The following is a 22,745-nucleotide window of genomic DNA, read 5'->3' as shown; positions in this document are numbered from 1 at the left end:
GATTAATTACTTGAGGTCAAAGAAATGCCACGGTCTGAACTGTACGTGACAGACGTTCCACCTGAAAGGAATGTGCGGTTGTGTCAGCGCAGAGCTTTTAAACATCCCTGGGGCGACTTCTGCTCTAGCACTCGCCCTCCCAACAGTCACCGCCCTGTCTACAGCTCCAAGCTTCTCCTGCATTCAAGTACCCCCTTTGTCTGACTACAACATTTTGCTTAGAAAACTATTTAAAAACAACTATAGAGCATAATGATGGAATGAACAAGTGAAAACACATTTTAAAGAATCTCATTTTGGAAATAAGTGGAAAGAAACAGTATTCAGTGCAGTGGTTCTCAATCTTTTTTAGATCCTGACCCCATTTTAATATGAAGAATTTCTGGCGACCCCAAAGACATTTATTTTTCTATAGTTTTTGATCATGTTTGAGCTCAAATGTTTTTTTTGTTTTTTTTACAGCATTTTAGTTGAACTGGATTTATATTTCACAAAGTGAAAGTATAGAAATACAGTTTAAGATTGTTATTATTTAAAAAAAAAAAAAAATTAATTAAACATTTCTAAAATGTAATTTTAGGTGACCCCACATGGGGTCCTGACCCCAAGGTTGAAAAACACTGATTTAGTGGCACCTGAATAGTTTTATTTCTATAGTTTTTATTATTTTCATTCATCTCAAGCCTGGGGTTTGACCAAGACTGACACTTTGTTAATTTTCCACTCTCTCCCTCACTTAAGTACCCCCTGCAGTGCTATTGCATACCCCTTGGGGTACACATACCCCCAATTGAAAATCACTGCTCTAAAGGGCTGGATTTGGCCCTCGGGCCTTGAGTTTGACTTGTGCCTTAAACAGAAAACATTCCAAATAAAAGATTTGGAATGATCACCTCAATTATAAAATCACCCAAGCTACAGTTTTCTCATACAACAAGAAACACAAAAATCAAACAAACACAGAATCGTCACAACACCTTCTCTCCTCATAATGGATCGATGCTTTGATTGGAGCAGTGCATCCTGACAATCTGCAGCAGTCATGGACTCTTAGACATAAACAAACCCATTTACGATGACAGGGTGAACAGGTAGAGCGTAAAGGTTTGTCTCCCAGCAGACGAGATGAAGCTCAGTGTAGCAGGCAGCCGCCAGCTGTCCCCCCCCTCAACCATCTCTGCCCTGCCAACCCCTCTCCATTTTACAGCTCATTGCTTTAATCAGGGTGCCTGGTGGGTCGTCCCCAGGTGGAGCTCAGTCCTACAGATGGCTTCTTTAAGTGGTGGTGGGCTTCAAGAGACCGTCTGCAGCCTTTGAAAAGTTCAGTTGTTGAAAGGAACAGCCAGTCAAGTCCGTGAGGACAGCTGTCCAAGCTGATATGAGGAAGCAATGCTGTGGTGTCAAAGCTGGTTAAGCACTGAACTCAACTTTTCTTTTTTTTTTTTTTTTAACCAACCGTTCTGTTAGTTTGCAACTTGCAAGAAAATGTCAAATGTCATGTAGAAAGTTTGATGCACCACTTTCTGCCAGCTTAAAAGTTTGCAAAGTGTTTCAACTGCAAGTTATGTAGCGAGCCATGCCACGCCACTGCTAGTTCTTCATCCAATCAGCAGTCACATTTAGCAACCACACTACAATGATGCTCCACATTCAGCAGACATAATATGGGCCCTCATTTATCAACCCTGCATGAAAACAGATGCAAATCTGAGTTCAAGTTTGGTTGTACGACAGGACCAACGTGTGATTCATTAATCATTCGTATATGACCAATCCCAGCGTACAAATGATCGGGTGTTGATAAATACTGCGGTTGAGTTTGATCGTCATAAACATGTTACGCTCTCCTTTTTTGGAGGCCCCGCCCACTGAAGTCAAACAAGATAATAAGCTTTTCCAAGATATCTGAGATGGAGCAAAAGAAAGATGTGTTTTTTGACGGTGTGAAAACTAGAATTAAAGAAGCGCATTTGAATGCTCTGTAGAAGAGTATCAGCTACTGAGCAGGTGAAGTCTGCCCCCCTGTGCGCACTGCGAGCAACAGAAACACACATGGATACGACATTTATATCGGTTTCAGTTCACACGCTTTAAGCAATCATTCATATTTTTTTCTACTTTAATGTGTGCACTTGTATTTAATTAACAGTCTTACTTAATTATGTACGTTTTCTTTTTTTGTCTAGAGTTTATTCTTTTCATTTGTAATATTTCTCGAGCATCTGTGACATAAGTAACTCCACTCTGGGATAAATAAAGTACTTTTGATTCTGACATAATTATAAACTGAGGGTGCTAATATTTATTTATTAATCTTCATTTCCCGTCTTGTTTTGCATGTCATTTCAGCTTTCAGTATATCAATTACCGGTAAGTTTATTGTAACACCTTTTTAAAAATGAAATAAACTAATAAAGCATTTGCCGATTTTTCTAAAATGACAAACTTATACATTGATCTTTGTTAAAATTACTGCAGATCTACCAAACTGTAAAAATGGGACATTTTAAATACATTTTTGGAGTAAGTCGTACGGTTTTTATTCGAACAGCTGCACCATCCGCTACCAGCTGTTGAGTGAGATTCAAACAAGGAGCAACAATCAAAGCTTAGTGACAATTTTTAAACTGTCCCAGCATCATTTATAGCCGATTAACTACAACTCCCACATAGTCATGGGATAACTGGCTGGCACACGACACATCTTAAAAAAAAAAATAAAAATTTGCTGACCGTCACAGATCTGTCATGTCCTCCTCAGGGAACGCTGCAGTTGAAATACTTAAAAAATGTCCCCACACTTCCATCAAACCTCCCACCATCACAGCAGGTGTGTGCACACAATTCAATCTTCATAAGAATTTACATAAAGCAGAAGTTCTGCAGGAGCCAATGGCAAATTGGTTAGACAGCCTTTGATTGAGTGCAACAAGTTAAAAGTTAAAACACAAACATATTAATTAACTCCATGCACTGCATAGTAAAAAAAAACAAAAAAGAATAAGAATCAAACATTGTTATTTACAGAAAAGTAATTACCAAGTCAATTAATGGAGAAAGCTGCCACATCTATACAAAAGTGTCACGGATGTTAAATAAACAAGAACAGAAAATGCATTTTTGAAAGTTTGATTGAAGCAATGTTTCAATGATTTTTCACGTTATCCTTAGCATTTGTTAACACTACATTCACATTTGTGAGCCAATACAATGTTTGTGTTTATTTGTGTAATTCTGAAAAGACAATGTGAAAATATGACTTAAATTGTTAATCTCTGATCTAAAATCGTGAAAAACTGTTTGGTAAAAAAAAGTTTGTTGTCCTAAAAATTTTGGGAAAAAAATAGATTATTTCTTTACATTGCATTTCTTGGCTCAGCATTGACTAGACTTTAGGAAATTACCCACTTGAACAACAAACCAATTTATTAAACAGTCAATCGCTTAGTTCCATTCCGTTATCTGACGCTTATCTGGGTCCTGGTGGAAAGATACCGGGTAGAGAGGCCAAGGCGGTCCTCTCCCAAACCACTTCTACCAGCTCCTCGGAGGAAATCCCAAGGTATTACCAATCCAGCCAAAGGATATTATATATACTTCTCCTCCCAGGAAGACATGCCCAGCTGTAGGAAGTCAACAGGTACTCAACGGTACCAATTTACGGTACTTTTGTGTGGTAATAAATGGTAAATACATAAATCTATACCAGGTAGTTTTAAAGGAATTCAGTCAGTACCTAAAAAAAGTACAGAATTCGGTACACATCTCTACCCAGCACACCTCCCTAGGGCGGAGTCCAGCAGGCATCCCTTCTCAATACCCAAACCACCTGAGCTGGCTCCTCTTGGCATGGAGGAGCAGCAGCTCTACTCTGAGTCTCTCCTGAATGACCGAGCTCCTCACCTTGCCTGAGCTCAACCACCCTGCAGAGAAAACTGATTTTAGCTGCTTGCACTCAAAATCTTTCAGTCAATAACTAAAGGTCATAATCATAGATGAAAGTTGGAACGTAGATTGATTGGTGAAGAGAGACCTTCTGGCTCAGCGCTCTCTTCACTACAATGGACCGGTTTAGCTTTCCCATAACCACTACATCCAACTCACACTCATGAACAAGATGCCAAGATATTTGAACTGCTTCACTTGGGGCAAGACTTCTTCCTTGACCTGAAGTTGGCAATCCAACGTTTTACGAATGAGAACCATAGCCTCAGACTTGGAGGTGCTGACCCTCATGTCAGTTCCTCCATACGCCCAGCAAACCATGCTAGCAAGAGCTCGAGGTCGTTGTTCGATGGGGCCAATAGGATTTCATCTGCAAACAGCAAAGTTAGCAACAGCAAATTAAATCCTCTGACCCTTGAACTTGACCCACTTCACCATCCGCCAATCAATCCCTTACAGGACCAAACACAATTTGAATATTGTAAAGCAACGGAATAATTATATATATAACAGGAGCTGCTCGAGGCATCATAAAGCAAAACTGAAGAGCAAGCCAACAACAGAGGCCTGGGTCAAAGCTGAAGATAAATGGTACACACAAGGCTAAAAATTTAAAAATGCACTTTCCAAAAAGCAACAATACAAAGAAAGAAAACAGCTGAAAGATCCACTTACAAAGCTCAATGTAAACAGCTGAACAAAGTTGAAGTGTAGTTAGCTTTTGTAGTAGTCATAAAACAGTAAAATATGTAGAACTGTGGCAACAGAAACCCATGACGTGAAAAGTGTCTGTGAAAATCAAAAAGCAAAAGCACTTTGAAATTCCACTGTAAAGGTAAAAAAAAAAAAAAGACGGAACAAATGTCAAGAATCACCAAACACAGACAAGATCTCAGTAGGATTGTGCTAAGATGACTTGGCTTTCATTTGAAAAACTCTCCATCTTATAAAAAATTCATACATCTGAATCGATGAAAAATTAATGATTTATTTCAACTTTGCCTCTCGATGCATCAAGATATCAGCTGTGAACCTTAAAAGGCCTTCGGGCTCTATATGGTTGGTTATAGATGTGATGTGATGTGTCATGTACTGTAGCTAATGACACAAACCAAGACATTCTGCAAAGGCACGTTCACCTTGTGTGGATTCTCACAGAGCTAACAGTTCTTTAGCACGAGCTCTGAGTTGTGTTTGATTTGAGGAATAAAGGATGGGAAATACAGCAGATCCATCAGTGGGGGACCTTAAAAATGATGTGCAGTGTGACGTGGTTCTCGATTAAATAAATGATGGCATAGCCAGGATATACATTTTTAGTGCTTTTATTCCATAAAGTGAACAATAACAAAAAAAACTCCAGGATGAACAGGAGCGCTAGACAAATAAACAGAAAAAGAGAGTCAATATTTACAATAGATATAACTGTACATGTAACAAAATAACCGAGGCCTTCTGGCTTACCTTCATTGCACCCAGGCAGGACATACACTGACAGGGAGAGCAGAGACTGGCTCCCTTCTATAGCCCTTGGCTCCTCCCCCTTGTCCATTAAAAACCATACCAGGGTTTTCTACCTAAAAACCCATTCATTTCCACCCTAACATCTATGTAAAAATCGGGCCATTTATTATTATTTCAACCCCGTTGTATCTGCCAACATGACATTAATTAAATTAGTTTTGTTACGAAAACTGTTATTTGCGCTGACGTCACTGATGACGTCAGACGCCGACGTCCCGCATGTGAAAGATAAAACCCGGAAGTGTGCGCGGTGCGCGGTTTGAATGGATGGATGGTGAAATGAGAGATCGTACGTTGTCTACCTTAGGGACTACTAACTATGGCTATGGATGATTTTCACGGTGGCCTTGTGTGCACCCAAGACTACTGTGATGGATGGATGGATGGAGAAACCGAGCGGAAAACGGAGCGGATAAACCGGTAAGTAACTATCGAGTGTGTGTATGTGTGGATGTGGTTAGAGAGAGACTGCTGCCCGCCTCTTACCATGCTTTGCCGTAACGTACGCTTAGTGACGGGTTTGCACCGTCACATGCAGTGTCACAGAATCTGCCAGAAGAATATAAAATATTGGTTAGAATAATGAAGTTCCTGTTACACTCTCCCATTGGCATTCAAACTGAACCAAAAAGGTTGTGGAAAATTTACACAAGTCACAAGTCAGATCATCAAAGTCCGTGTAAAGCAGAAAAACATTCGTGTTATGAGTTAAGTTTGTCACACCACAGAAACGTGTCATTGACCACTGAAATTTGAAAGATGAAAAAAATTGCTAAATATTTAAAATGAGGTCTCAGAATCATGAAAAACAAGCACTTCTCGCTGGAACTGCACCGCCTCCGTGTACTGTGTCTATGGGAGAGAGAAGTGAAAGCAGCTCCAACGTTGATAGTGCTTCTTCCATTGGTTTTCCAAAAGTGCTCGGATCGGGCCAAACAAGGTGTCAGCGGAAAGGTCTGCTCTGCCCGAGTCCGAATATGTGCATCTCTCCTGGGTATAGTCAGAACTGCACCCGCTAGAGGCAAAACACACAACCGTGTCCAAATATGTGGTTTGTTTACAGCTAGGGGCCGAATTGCGCCCGCTGGAGGCCGCGGAAGTTTGGTGTGGTTCAGCAGCAGGGTCCGGTTTATGCTAATGATGGCTCCGTTACGTAACGCGGCCATGATTTATGACCCGCCCATTAAATCCTGAACACAGAAATTTCAAACAATTTGTGAAGCCTGGCTTCACAATTACATTCTAAATGGTTGAATGGCTTTTTACATGTTTTAAGATACATTTATGACCTTTTTAGTGTGTCTAGAAGAAAATGGCTGAATTTGCTTAAAATAATGCTATAAAAATGTATATTAGAATTAGAAAGTTTAAATGGAAGCTTAATAAACTCAGACTTCCCAATATTTCTAATAACGATGTCACGTGATGAGTGTGCACAAAAGAGAAAGGGGGGACAGAGGGGGGTGTGGGCAGGACTAGGCATTAAGGCATCTGATTGGCTCTTTCTATGTGGACCAAATGACAGGGATTGGTCAGAGTTTTTACAGGATTCCAGCTGCTACAAAGGTCTTTTTGTTAATATATAGCAATATTTTCATAGATAATGAAGCCTAACAAGGGAACCAAGAGATGATCGAAATTGAAAAATGTAATTGTGTCTGTATGCATGTGTTTTCTAACTCCCTAGGCTGGGATCTGTTCCACAATCTGTTTGTCTACCCCCCCCCCCCCCCCCCCCCCCACACACACACACACACACACACACACACACACACACACACACAGCTCCCCCTCTGCTGTGGCAGGTTTTTAACACCGGAGTTGGCACGCTGCTGCAGCTTCACACCACAAACACACTGTACTCCTACAAACCCTCACAGGACAATTCAGTACATATATAAAGAACACAAATCCTCACTGGGGAAGATAGGTGGAATTGAGATGTGAGCTAATTTAGCAGCAGTGGTGCTGAGAGCTTTTTAGGCTCTGTATCAGTGTCTGTGGAGCCTGTGGTCGGCCCACTGCTGGGAGAGCGTGGTGAACTCTGAGGGAACGCTCAGCTGAAGAGCCGCGACTCCTGGAGAGAGTCGGGAACAGAAACACATCACAGGCGAGCTTAATTACCTCCTTACTGTGTACAGCTCTGCCTGACAAACAGCTGATCACTGGATGTGAGAGTAGGACGCCAGCAGCAGCCAGCGGGCTCACTATCAAGTTCATGTCCTGTCATCAGCACTGCTCAAACAGCCATTTATCTCAATTAGTCATGCTCTGCATATTTGGAAAAAGTGATAAGGAATAGACAGCGGCATGGGCAGAGTTTGTTTAATTCTATTTTTTTATCCCCCCCCCCCCCAAGAATCTCAGAGGTGTAAAGAGTACTGATATCCACTCCAGTGGTTCTCAAACTTTTTTGGTCCAAGTACCCCTTTCTATTACTTCAGAATCCAAGTACCCCCTTTATCCAACTACAACATTTTGCTCAAAATTCTATTAATTCTATTCTATTAATAATCAATGTTGGTTTGTATTTTCATTAAAGAAATAAATAAATACATGAATAAATAAATGAAAAGTTAGAGACCAAATGTATAGCTACATTTATGAACTCTAAAACTGAGAAAATAACCAGCATTCAATGCCGTTATGTTCAAGATAGGTGCCAACCACAACGTGTGTAGCATATACAACAATGCAAAAATTATTAGTAACATAATTGATGATGTTGACTACTAGGGGTGTGTATTGCCTGGCATTTGGCGATACGATTCATATCCCGATACGATAAAATACAGTATATCCCGATATTAAAGTATGAGGCGATTATTGCGATTTTTTAAGAAGCAACTAATCTGTAAATGTGTACACCTTCATGAGAACATTATGTATGAAATACATTTTATTGGCATATTTTACACTCAAAACATTGGCTTTAACATGCCATGTGCCAACAACTTAAAATAAAAAAATAACATACAATCTACCTGTGGCTTTTAAACCAACTCTGACTTTATAGTGCAACTTAACTGAGGTATTTATGTCTAGAACAACAAATAAATGCAGAAAGTTAGTACTTTCTGTTTAGATTTTATTGAAAAAACACAAACTGGTCAACATGCAATTACAATGTCTCCTGCAGTGGAAAATACCTTCCTGGTTAAATAAAGGTATTTCATTTATTTTTTTCTTTAATTAAAAACAATCAATATGGATGAGTTTTGAATCGATCCGAGAACCAATGCAATACAAAAATTTGCGTCGGCGTGTCATTTAATGTTAATTCATGATAAAATCAGGCCGGCAGCCATTTTCTGCTTCATTTTTGCTGCAGTACCATAGATAAACTGCTGGGCGCAGTGTCGCTTCACCATTTACATTGTGAAGAAGAATTGCGCAACAGAAGAAGAGCGCCAAACAATAACTTGTAAATTTAAAAGAACAACAAATGTATTCATATACATTTTGTCCAGTCACTGTGTTTGATGGCACTTAAAATATGTGCGTATATTATGTAAATTATATTAAGAATTTTAAGGGAAGGGGGGCAATGCTCCCCCTGCCCCCCCGCAAACTCTGCGTAACCCTCGACAGTGACATTGTTTAATGTCGAATAAAGATACAAATTACAATACAGCCATGTCGTTGCTTACAGCAAACTCCCAATAATCCTTTCCAGCTGCAAGCAGACAAGCCCCCGCAATAGTGTTTACCTCTGTGGGAACTCTGCTGTGTTGCTCTATCCTTTAAAAGAGAGAGAGGTGAGGAGAAAACAGGTGAGACGCATGCAACGCAAGGCAGAGCTGAGAGCAGTGATAGTGCAGGTCACCCTGGGACGCCTCACCTCGGCCACAGACTGTTGATCACATCAGGATAACTCCACAGTAACAGCATCCAACTACTGTATGACACACGTAATCAGAGCTGCGATCTTTAACCCGATAACGTCACCGTCCCCAATACAGGTCAAAATGCATTTTCTCACTTAAGGGATAAATGCTTCTCAGATACAGCAGCACATCACAAGTATCAAATACCATGTGAAAGCTTAGAATCTCACGTTTTTTGACTATATAAACCATTTTAAGACACAACCATCACAACAAACAGTCAATTATTTTGTCAAACTTGGAAAAACAAATGGCAACAAACAAACCAGCGTCCTCACCTTTAAAGTGATGCCATATCTTACTGAATCAATATATTCAATCAAAAGTGTCTCAAAATCTTCCTAAAACATTCAATAATCTAATTAATCCCAGCATTTAGTCCAAAACACAGTAAAACTGCTGTAGAATGTAACATCCTATTCTGCTTTTCTTTTCTTTTTTTAATTCATTTATTTATTTATTCAGTTTATTTCCGACATGGTTACATTCACTTTTTTTTTTTTTTACATTTTTTTTTTTTTTTTTTTTGTACATGCCGAAAAAGGAGACGAGAGAAGCAGTTTGCTTATCTGGGTCCCGTCCCCTGTTTTACCATCGCAAATTTACATGGGTTTACATGTCTCTCTGGTCAAACATTCTTGAGTTGTTCTGAACAGTCCTTTTTTGTGTATTCTCATCTGTAGTCAGTGTTGTCTTTTTTTTTTTTTATTCCTCCTCCTCTCTATCGTTGTTTGTGTTGGCCTTGTTCCCTGCCAGACGTTGTTAGCATTCCTCCAGTGCAAGAATAGTTCCTCTTTCAAAGGTGTTTGGAAGTTTTTTTCCCTTTTCATCCATAGTGTCACCACTCGGGAATGTCTCTTTTGGACACACAAGTTTGCAGCTTGTTTTGTCTCTACATCAAGGTTAATCCAGCTGTTGTTAGTTCTATTGGCAGTGTTGTATTTTCCACTGTTAGACTTAACTTGTATAAACACATTATATCTTAGTTCATAAGCAAGGTAGTAATTTCATTGTACAGGAAAACGTGTTTCTAACTGCACATATGACAATAAACACTTTGAATTTAAATTTAATGTAATCCTTAATCACCCCACCACCTAGCAATTGAAATGAATAAATGACAGACCTTTTTTACTCTTGGTCTCCACATTTAATTCAGTCTCCGTAAAATAATCACAGTCTGAGTTTTGTTTCCAGTGTTTATATAGATCTGGGTCCATATCCATGATTACCATCAGTAATGTTGTTGTTTAGGTGGATCCTTCGTATTTTCCCAAGTCTTCCATCGTTTTGATGAGGATTGGTTTTCCGTTCTCTTCTCCCAGTGGTGTGATGTAAATTCTGCAGTTCCTTGTCCACGTCTTTAAAATCTTTCCTCCTTTTTTTATTTGGCGTGCCTTCCATGCGATGCTTGCATTTTTTTGTCAGGTTTTCATTAATAAAAACCTTTGTTTCCTTCAGCTTTCTTCCTTGCTTCAGTAGTTCTCCTTTGAATTTCATATTCGTGAAGGTTATTTTTACAGCTCTGTTATCATTTTTCTTTGGCAGGAGATGGCAGGAGTTGATGTTGTCAGAGTTCAGGACAATGTCCTTCGACTCCAGGTAGTCAATGACCTGTTGTTCAATCGATTTTGTTTCTTCGTCACTCGCGTAACTCCTGGGTTTTATCTTTAGGCCTGTGATGATGACATCTTTCTCTTTCCTTTTGTTCCAGCTGTTCAACCCTGGCGTTCAACAATTTTATCTCTTCAGCATTTCTTTCATTCTTTTCTTTCAGTACCTTTGCTTCGCTTTGTAGGTTTTCCAGTGAGTTTTCCAGCGTCTTTTCCAACGACTTTATCTCGGCAGATAGGTTTCGTAGACCCTCGCGTATCATCTCCTTGACCTCTTCCAAACCCGAATTGGGTTCTGAAGGGCCTCCCTGCAGTTTTTTCACCATTTTCCTTCAGTCTTGGGCCCAATTTTTCAGGCTGTACAGCTGTAGCCAGCTGTAGCCAAGGTCGTGTTATCGGAGCGAATGAAAACACGTCTGCTCTCTCCAAAGACCAGAGATTTAATGAAATAATATAAAATTTATAACAAAAGTTAGAGCACCTGCGTCAAACTCATGGCCCGGGGGACAAATCCGGTCCTTTGGAGCATCCAATTCAGGCCACAGGAGAAAGTAAAAATTACAGAAGTTATTTTTTATGTTTAACTGTTGAACAAAATTTAAATTTTGCCAAAATCCTTACATTTTTTTCAAATTGTTATATAATATTTCCCTTAATTAAATAGAAATTGGTCACAAAATGTAGGAAATTTAAAGTGAAGATCCTGTTGGGACTAAATGTTATCACTTATTGCTTGGATATTGTCGGTTTCTTTACTCTTTTTTTCCACATAAAATCTGTGGCCCCCTCAAAATCTAACTGCTCCTTATTTGGCCCCTGAACTAAAATGAGTTCAACACCCCAGTGTCCAAAACACTAAATTATATCAGTTCCTTTAGTCTTTCATTTTTTATTTTTTTACAAACAAAACACGTGCAAACAAAATCTGATGGTTAAAAGTGAGTTAACTTCATATTTTTAAACAATTTCAGACCACAGCATTTTTAAGCAATGTAGATCATTTCTAAACTACTAGTTAAATGACTACCATTAACCATTTGATCTTAACTTATTTGTATTTCACATTAACCAAATCTAGTTTAAACTGCACCGTTAACATGGCACCTGAAATAAGCTGAATAAATCTTTAAATTAAACAAGTACATTAAAATCAAACATTCCTTGAATTTTCTATTTAACAATAAACAATTTGCCAAACTTTACAAATAAATCAACAAAAGAAGGTTATGAATGCTAAAGGCTGTTAAAGTTTCCCGATTACTGTTAAGTGAATTGTCCAATCAACAGAAGTTGATATGAAACCAATGGATATATTTAGAGGATCTTACCAACAGCTGCTCATTAATCCAAACATTTAAAAAGTCTTTCACATAAGTTCACTCCCAACTGAAGGTAAAGAACTCTCTCCTCTGGAGCTGCTAAGCAAGCACTGTAATTACTCCCAGTTCACCCACAGTGACTGGTTAGTGTCATTAAAAGAATCAGGTGTGCACACTCACAAGTGGGAGGGGCTTCCACCTGGCCCCTCCCTTGCAGCTCACAGGCAGTGTGGCTGCTAACAAACAAACAAACAAACGCTGGTGAAAACATGACTTCCTTCGCGGAGGTAAAATATTAATATATAATATAATATATAACTATTTGGGCACAATTCCTATGAGTAGGGAGTAAAGATAGTTGATTGTCACATTGATCTTTACTGTATTTTTCCTAAATGTAAATGAAAAATTGCATGATACAAATCCGTGTACTGTTCATTCTTTGGTTATTCCGTTTTAAAACCAAATCCAAATAACAAATAAACAGTGTGGTTATTTTGTTTTACTGACTTAAAACCAATAATAAATACAGAAAAAAAAAACCAGACAAGCAATATTTTCCTGTTTTAAATTTTTATCTTGTTCTGTTATTAATGATATTTGGATATTTAAGGGAAACTCGGACAGGAGCTTCATGTTTTAGGCTCACCACACAGAGGGGACCCACAGACGGGGGTGGACTTTTACTCCCAGACAAAAAAAAGAGCAACGCATAAGTTGCATTACTGATGAACTGGTAAACAGAAATGTTAATATATAAATAAAATAAATAAAGTGGATGGATGTTACAAAAAGCATGCACATGATAATGTGATTAAAGGAACCAGAGGTGATGTAATGAATCTACTGGTGCTCCTCGTTTCTTGTGATTAACTTTTGTGTTTTGACGGCTGCCGTTAGTGACTCACGGTATTATACAATAAAATAAAACCCTAAACAGAGACATGGTCCAGGACCTGTGGAGGGAAACCAGGAGCAGCGGACTCTGACAAAATGTGACGTTCTCAAGCTCACGCTCTAATTTCCTCTTAAATATCTCACAAACAGAACAAAATTTCACCAATATTATTTCAATTTGAAAACAGAAAAACACTGCTCATCTGGTTTTTGTTGTTTCTTTATGTCGGTTTTCGTTTTAAGTCAGTAAAACAAAATAACCAAACCATTGATTTGTTATTTTGATTTGCTTTTAAAAAAAAACAACCAAAGAACGAACAGTACACGACTTGATATGATGCTAATTTGTTTGAGTTCATAAAGGCATATTTGACTTTAACAGCACATGTGCTCCTGGAAGCGCATGTTAGCGGAGAGCTGTGAAACACCAAGTGCTACATGTTTTTTTTTTCTCCACAAGATTCTGTGACACTCAACGTACCCACAGCAGTGTCTCCATTAATAAGGTGTTGTAGCATCTATAGAGCTTATTGTGGAGTTTCCATCTCACCTTCACCCTTCCCCATTGGAGCTCTAAAAGCTTTAAATCTTCAGAAAAAGGCTTTGCACAAGGTTTTATGAGAGTGTTTGTAGGAACTTTGACCAGGATTCTAGAAAACTCATCTGCGAGGTCAGACACTGATGTAGGACCAGAAGCCCCGGCTCAAAGTGTCTGTTTGAATTCGTCTTAAAGGTGTCAGGTCAGTGTGTACCGTCAGGTGTACGACACTACACTTTAATGGATGTCATTTGTTTTGTGTGTTGGAGCAAGAAGAGCCCATCCTGATTCCTATGATGTCAAAAGCGTTTCTACAAATGTGGCCTAAAACCTTTGACATACCCTTATTAGATGATCTATGTCTAACAAAACACATTATTTTGCACCATATTTGTTTTCTTAACTTTAATAATGGGACTAGTTTACTGTTTTAAAAGCTTTTTCCGCCATCTTGAAATCACTGATGACATTACACAGCCCCATTTGCTTAAAAAAACATCCCATTGTTTTCTGTTGAAGTGAAACCTTCAGAATGAGTTTTTCAACAGTCCGTGACTGTCTTTAACTGTTCCTGATTATTTTGAGCAGTGGTTCCCAAACTGGGGTACTTGCACACCTCTCAGGAGGTACACAGAAACATTTGTCAGTTTAGTTTTTAACATTATAGTTTTTGTTTTTCATGCACACAGACTTTTTTTCTCATCCATCAATAATAATTTGTGGCACAACTATTTAAAATACACGAAAAGGTGAAAATCAAATTTTAAAATGAGCAAAATATCAGAAATAAATGCATAATAAAAATAAAGTATAACATGAGCTAAGGGGTACTAGCAATAAGAAATAAAGGCTAAGGGGTACATGGGGCAATAAGGATTGAGAAACACTGAATCAGAGCAACCAAAAGCAGCACAAATTTTGCATTTTGACAGAAAAACTGGCTATATGATCAAAAACAAAGGCTGAATTTCACTCCAATCGATCCCTTAATGGCCCACGTCACACATGACGTGATTGGAGGCAAAAGCAGGAAACGCCCCTGGCTAAAGACAGTGGAGGCTCTTCATGTTACAGCTTTGTTGTGTGTTTGGGTGCCAGAATAGAAGGAATAACGTTAGTGGACCTAAATGAAAGTTTTATAGGATTCCAGCAAACACGTGAAGACAATTATGGTTTTGCCTCCAGGCTAAGCCCCGCCCAACAAAATATGCAAAATGTTTACAAACAATCAAAGGGTCTATAGGAAACAATGGGATGTTTCCATGCAGTGGGGCCGTGTGACATCATCAATCATGTGATTTCAAGATGGAGGAACACAGGCTCTAAAACAGTAAAGTAGTCCTATTTTTTTTAAAAGTTAATAAAACAAATATGGTGAAAAATAATGTGTTTTGTTTGGAATAGATCTTTTAGTCAGTGCATTCCAAAGACTGAACAAGTTGACGATCCCTTGAAAACGTCCAAAATGTTTTTGGTATGCCAAAGAATCAGGACACAACGTCTTTGACTGTCTTATATCTGAGTAAATGAGGTCACAATTCACAAATACAAAGCAGAACAAACGCTCAAAAGTGGAAATGTAGACGAGCTTCTGCATGTGGAGCAATATCTCTACGTGTATTCTCAACACGTCAGTGATGATTACTCACACAGGGCTTCTTTTCTTGCTGAGTTCAGAGACTCTGGCTATGATGAAGTCAGAGACGGTGAATTATTAAAACAAATGGCACTGGAGATGTTTCCCCCGTCTCCATGAGAAACACGATGGGATGAGTGGGTGAATATTCTTCATGTTTATCAGAAAATGGCCAATGAAGCTAATACACCTGTTTGTAATATGAATGACCTGAAAATAAACCCAGCGTTCCCATACTGCATGTAAAGGCTGTAATATCATCAATTTTATCATTGTACCAGTTGTTAGAGCTACTATCTTTACCAGGAAGCAAATATGTATTCCTGGTGTTCGTTTTCCGGAGTTTTACTGGGCTTTATTTATCAGTGATTAGTTCCTCTCTCTCTTCCGCTCCGTGGTCCAAACTGAAACCGTGTGTTATTGTTGAGCTATTGCTTCAAAACTACAATCAAAATAAAAGTGAAAACAGTTCTCATGTGGTCTTCTGTGTTACAGCCGACAATAAAAGGTTTGTTGTGTTTTTCCCAATAAACGTGATATGTGACGTTCTCCCACTGTTCAATCAGAGCCTTCCAAACCCCCAGACCTAAAGCGGAATTAACTTAAGACCAATAAACCGGTTTTCCCTGTAAACCTAAATGCGGGAATTACTATTTCCTTGTAAACATGAAGCAGAACACTTTAATTCTGAATGATTTAATTCAAAATTCGTTTTTCCGAATTATATCTTTCGGAATTCAAGTGTTAACCTTGGTCATTAAGTGTTATTTGTTACCCTAACTCTAACCCCACTAGATCCCTCCAATTAACCCACAAAATGCCAACATAGCTCCAAAGTTGTCATAATTTAGCGAACAACACAATAACTATTTCCAAATTAAAAAACATCATGTAACCGTGGCCAGTGTAAGGTTGATTTGATATGATATTGCTACTGTATATCAGATATCTTCAGCTCTATTGGTTCTTCCAATCCAATGCCTCCTTCACCAACCATCCATAATATCGTCCTCCGTCTGCTTCAAACCTTTGTTCAGCAGTCGAACCATCACAAAGTCTGAACTGCTCCACCTCAGAAATGAATAAACTCAACTCAATCTCCTAATGAAAGCCTCACAGAGTCTGGATCTACTTTCTTTAAATCTCCAGTTATTCAAAGACTTTCTTTAAAGTTACTACTTTCAAAATGTTCCATTTAAGGCCTTTTTAATGCAAAACCTTTGATTGACACTAAAAATACAGGTGGGTCTAAAAAATATATGGACAGTAACATAATTAAGATGCAAAAAATTTGCACTTGAATAGTGAAATAGTTTTTTGTGTAATTCTGTTTCTTTACAAATTGAACATAAAAGGAAAGCTAAGCTACACCGTTAATTAAAGATGAAAGTCTGCACTTAGATGACATCTTGTTTGGATTTCTATTCCATAACGCAAGTGTTGATTATCATTACCCACTGGGAGTGACACAGCATTAAGGGTTTCAAAGAAAGACATTTCAGCCCCACAGGGGACACAAAAACTCACCAGGTAATAAAAGAAAACCCTCTTCACCACCTGGACCAGAACCATCCCAACTTTTTAATAAAGTCTCTAATCCTCATCAATCATAAATCCCTTTAAATCCTAAAAGTATGAATGCCTATTATGTGACGGTGTTGATAAATACACAAAAGGTGATGTTTATGCGTATCAGTCCATCAGATAATGCATAAGTGGTTCTGTTCCACCCTTTGTCCTCCACAGAAGTCAACGTACCACAGAAAGCAAGAGGAAAAATGACTGGAGCACACACACCTACAAGATTAGTATTTCTGAAGTGAAATTATTAACAGCATAGCTGGAGAGAAATCACTTGCATATGTTCTCGCAACAGGTGTAATTACAAACCAGTAAATGCGATAATGAAATCACCTGACGTGATAGAGGATCACAGAGGGGGGCTTCATTCTCAGGATTTGTTCTACTTTTAACACAGGAGAGTGAAACGTCTGCTTTGTGAAGAGAAGCAAGAACGAAGCCTAAGGATTCATACAGGGTTAAATGTAGCTAGGGAGAAAAATGCGTAGAATGCCATGTCTGATCCCGATCGAGCTAATGTTCCTAAATGTATGCTACGGTTTCATTTAATCAGACAACCAGTACTTAGAAAATCCACTTTGATCTCCTGACAAGTTTCGACTGTCAACTGCCAGTTTTCGACAGAGGCGTCTGCTGCTGACCGCCTTGATGTTTCCTTGACTTCCGTGTAGTAACTCCAGCAAGATTCTTTTTGTCTTCTTTTAAAATAGTATGTTATGGTTTTATTTACTGAGACAACTGAAAAAGGAAAAGAAACATCAAAGTGATGAGCAGACACCTCTGATGAAGACGGGCAGTTGACAGACAAAACCTGTCATGAGATCAAAGTGGATTTCCAAAGTAACAGTTGTTTAAAAAATTAAACCTCAACATACTATTTAAAAAGAATCTTGCTGGAATTAATACGCGAAAGTCAAGGAAACTTTAAAGGAAACATCAAAGCAATCAGCAGACGCCTCTGATGAAAACTGACAGTTGACAGTCGAAACATGTCAGGAGTTCAAACTAGATTTGCTGAGTAAAAGTTGGCTGAACAAAAGAAACCTAAACATACTGTTCAAAAAGAAGACAAAACTAATCTTGCTGGAGTCCTTTAATATAATATTAGCTCGATTGTCAATCACATCATCTGGGTGAGGTAATCCAGCTATGAATAGTCCAATTCCAGCCACGATAACCTGTTTACATGGATTTAAAAATCCAGGTACTATTGGTTTAGGCCATTTCATCAGTTTTCCCAAGCTGCCTGTAAGTGTTACAGTAGTGAGATATCATTGCATGAAAAGACATTATTCCATTACTCACTTGATACACAACAAATGCCATTCTTGTCACCAACTCAAAAAATAAGAAGCACACAATTTAAAGATTCATATATCATTGTTTTGTATTTACAACCATTGTCACGTATCATCCCCTGAGAGACGTAACGATAAAACAAGCAATGTCTTTCCTCTTTTAACGACAAAACTAAAACAAAGTGATCGGTCGTTGTGCACCCAGTGCTGTTTTATTTCCAATTCCAGCGTCCTTTGATCATCCACCACCAAAGAACAGGATCTGTGCTCCTTGAAACAGTCAAAAACACAGTTTGAGGATATTTTATATGTCCCTGAAAAGATAAAAAAACACATTTTTATTCAAATCTCTGCTCAAGACTTTAAATATTCAATATCTTTGGTGTTACAGTATACATCAAATGAATATAGGGTTTTTTTTATAATTTCAGTTGAATACAAAACAGCATTTTATTTTAAATACAGCAGAGATTGGCAGCTTTTATCACAGCAAATAATGAACCAAACTCAGCATTATTTATAATACGGAAAAGAACAAAGGCATTTTGTGCGTTTCTGTTGTCGTTTTGTGTATTTTTTCTGATTTGGTGTGTTTCTTTTGTTGTTTTGTGTGTTTTTGTTTTCACTTTTGTATATGTTTCTGTTGTTCTTAGTATTTTTGTTATTGTTATTGTCATTTTGTGTATTTTCATTATGATTTTGAATGTTTTTCGTTGTGTGTGTGTGTGTATGTAAATTTTGTAGTCGTTTTGTGTATTTCAACATTTTTCTTAAACTCTTCAAACATTACATCTTTATTGTCAGTGAACATTCTGAAGCAACTTATGGAACTATACAAGTTAGAAATGTGGCGACAAAATTAAAAACACAAAGCAAACCATTTTGATAAAATGTAACTAAAATTACTTTTCTAAAGGTAGAGTATGTAAACAAGGTTGGAAACATTCTAGTCGTCACCTTTTAGGGTCACTCCCACATTAATACCACTGTGTGAAAGCAAACATTGGAAAGATGCGTAAAATAGTATAAAAAAAGCCCAAATGTTGGTATAGCACAGTGTTTTTCAACCTCAGGGTCAGGGCCCCATGTGGGGTCGCTTGGAATTTAAATGGGGTCGTCTGAAATGTCTAGTAATTGATTAAAAAAACAATTACTTATTAGATATACATTTTAGAGGTTTTTTTCAAATTAAAACACAACCTTAAACAACTGTATTCTATACTTTCACTTTGTAAAATATACATCTAGTTTATAATAGCTTGCACAACGCATGATATTTCATAAAATGAGCATCGTCGGACAAGGTTTGCATGAAGATTATAATGGAAATAAATATTGAAATACTTTAAAATCTTATACAATACTAAAATATCACGAAAATAGGGCAGAAAATGAATTTGAATAGATTTAAAATAATTTTAAAGTAGTCGTGTAGTGCTATTGCCTACCTCCATTTGAGAAACACTGTACAAAGTTACTACATGTTTGGAATCTTCTTATGCGAGCCGGGACAACGCGTCGGCGTAATTGATGAGGTCAATGCAAAAAATACGTCGACCCAAAATATGCGCGCCGATGCGTCATCCGACCAAAACAAAGATGGCAGCGCCGGAGAATAACTAACGCGAGTGGCTCCTCTGAGTTTCAAAAGTGCAGGCAGTGAAGGCAAACACTAGTTCGTTGAAGGTAGCTGTTCCTCATAACTCTCGTCCTTTATCCCGGGTGTGACCGGACGGCAGCGCGTCAACGCGACAAGGAGGAAACACCTGCCGTGACATCAGTGGCAGCACGCACGCGTTGAAGAGCAAAAAAACATATTGCATTGTTAAGGAATTCATGTTTTGTAATGCAGATCAACATATATAAATTACTTTTAGTTAGGGTTAGGGTTAGAATTCGAACTGGAAAAATGAATAGTTAGATTAATGGATGCGTCGAAAAAATAATCGCTAGATTAATCATTTAAAAAAGAATCGTTTATCCCAGCCCTAGTGTCAAATCATTGACCCAATTTACAGCATAAATAAACATGATCAAGAGGAGAATTCTCCCCAAAAAAATGGCCACAAATTATTGATACCAAAAAAAGGTTGGGAACCACGAGTATAGCCCATCCGTACCTGTAAAGACAATCAGCATATCCTAAAGATAATCATGAAAACTAACTTTTTTGAATCCAATAATGTAAAAACTAACCATCCAGACTAAACGCAACATCATCTGCATAGAAGTACATCAGAAAAGAATGCTTGTTGCTTGTTCTAATATTGACTATGGTTGTGAAGCATCGCTGTAGGTTTGGTTATTTATATCCTACTCTTTTATCTGCAGCCCTTACTGTCTTTCTTTCTCCTGGGAGTAAATAAAAACCAAACATGATCAAAGGCGTGGCGTTAGATGTATAATCAGATGCTTCACTCCTCAGATGAACAATGATGTGGGTGAAAAACTAAAGCCCAACAATAACGCAACATTGGCATCACCTGCTGCCAGAAAGGTGAAACCTACAGTCAGGAGACAGAAGATACTTTGATATTCAGGGTTGCCCCTTATTCACACACACTGTGTTCTACCTTCCTGAGAGACGCTCATATAATCTATACACTGGTCACACCGTCTGTTAAAGCACGTATGAGGCATGATAGAAATATTAGATGTATTTCACCAAAGGCAAAATCCTGCATATAGGCTGATATTGTTGGTGGAAATGCAAAACCTCCTGTTCAGAAAGTTGACAGAGTCGAGGATTTCACTTTGATCACAAGAACGACGACTGCGTCTCATATTTTATTTAATCATGTTTTCAAAGTGATAGAAAAGTCATCAGAGAAAAAGCATCAGACAGTCTGACCAACTATCTACACTATTTAACATGGATGTAAAGATTACTGATATTTCCTACTTAACTAGAAGTGCTTTTACTTGATTGAAATTGCACTATATTTATTGGGGGTGTGTATTTTCTGGCATCTGGTGATACGATTTGTATCCCGATGCATACGTCACGATACAATACGGTACGATATATATAGATATAAGTATAAGGCAATTATTGCGATTTTTTTTAATATATGAATTAAGAAACAATTAATCTGTAATTGTGTACACCTTCATGTGACCATTATGTATGAAATATATTTTATTGGCATATCTTACACTCAAAACATTAGCTTTCACATGCCATATGCCAACAACTTCAAATAAATAAATAACATACAATCTGCCTGTGGCTTTTAAACCAACTTTGACTTTAGTGCAACTTAACTGAGGTATTTATGCCTCGAACAACAAATAAATGCAGAAAGTTAGTACTTTCTGTTTAGATTTTATTCAAAAAACACAAACTGGTCAACATGCCCAGGTTTCAGCACTTCTTTGTGTCGTTACAATGTCTCTTGCAGTGGAAAAGACTTTTGTGGTAAAATAAAGGCAAAAGTAAAAAAAAAAAAAAAAAAATTAAAAGAAAAATAAATAAATCGATATGGATGCATTTTGAATCGATCCGAGAATCGTGCGACGTAATACTGCGATATATCGCCAAATTGATTTTTTTTCAACACCCCTATTAGTTACTTATAATAATATATATTATATAAAAATATATCGACATGTTGCAATATTCAACAACTATGAAATGTTCAGGTTTTATTTATTCAGACAACTTTTTTTCAGCAAATTTACTTTTTGAATTTTACTTTAATTTCCTGACATGTTTCGACTGCCAACTGTCAGTCTTCCTCAAAGGCATCTACGGATCGCTTTGATGTGTCCTTATGAGTCACTTTACTTCTTTTAAAACATACTTAAGTACAAGTAAAATTACGTAGAAATACACTCAAAAAAGTACATGTACTTATAAAAGCAACTCAATTACAGTAACGTGAGTACTTGTAATCCATTACTTTCACCTCTGCTTTTTAAGGATATGATATCAAGTCAGTATAGTTGACATAAAAATAAATAAATGTAGCTCAATAAAGTATATCTTAATCAGAGCCAAACACAATATTCAGCAGGTGTATCATTGATTCATTGACATTGGTTAATAGAGTTTGCAAAACTTTGCCTTTTCTTGTTTATTACTGGGTGTACAGTCATTTTGTTGACAGTGTTACTAATAAAATGCCCTTGATTTCATTTAGCAGTGTTGTGCTTCTTTGTCTTGAATCATATTATGGTATTATATAACCAAGCGAATAATTCACTGCGACAAAGGGAACAAGTAAAATTAAATCTAAAAAGAATTATTTCAAATATTGGCCAATATATTGGTTATCTGACAATGTATCGAATATAGGCTTTTAAGTCCAAAATAGGCTATTTTGGTTATTTTTAATGTAGCTTTCTGTAATAAAAAAATAACTTTTTCCCGGAGTTTTTATTTTTAAAAAAGGAAAGTTTTTCATTCAAGACTTTGCATTTTTAGAATCAATATGTAACTAATACGTTTTTTTGCCCTTGACAGAAGGTTATGTAATTCTACAGTACACAATGACAGTCACACTCA

General features: G+C 37.6%; 1 protein-coding gene across 1 annotated transcript in view; it reads right to left on the bottom strand.

Annotated features, from left to right (window-relative positions):
- The window catches only part of LOC114460871 (protein kinase C-binding protein NELL1-like), a 376,823-nt gene that overhangs the window by 319,776 nt on the left and 34,302 nt on the right, over window positions 1-22,745 (bottom strand). The window lies entirely within an intron of this gene.

The sequence above is a fragment of the Gouania willdenowi genome, chromosome 3, assembly GCF_900634775.1.
Source record: "Gouania willdenowi chromosome 3, fGouWil2.1, whole genome shotgun sequence".
Classification (NCBI taxonomy): Eukaryota; Metazoa; Chordata; class Actinopteri; order Blenniiformes; family Gobiesocidae; genus Gouania; species Gouania willdenowi.
Note: the sequence above shows the minus strand (reverse complement) of the source record. Positions and strands in the feature narration are given on the sequence as shown.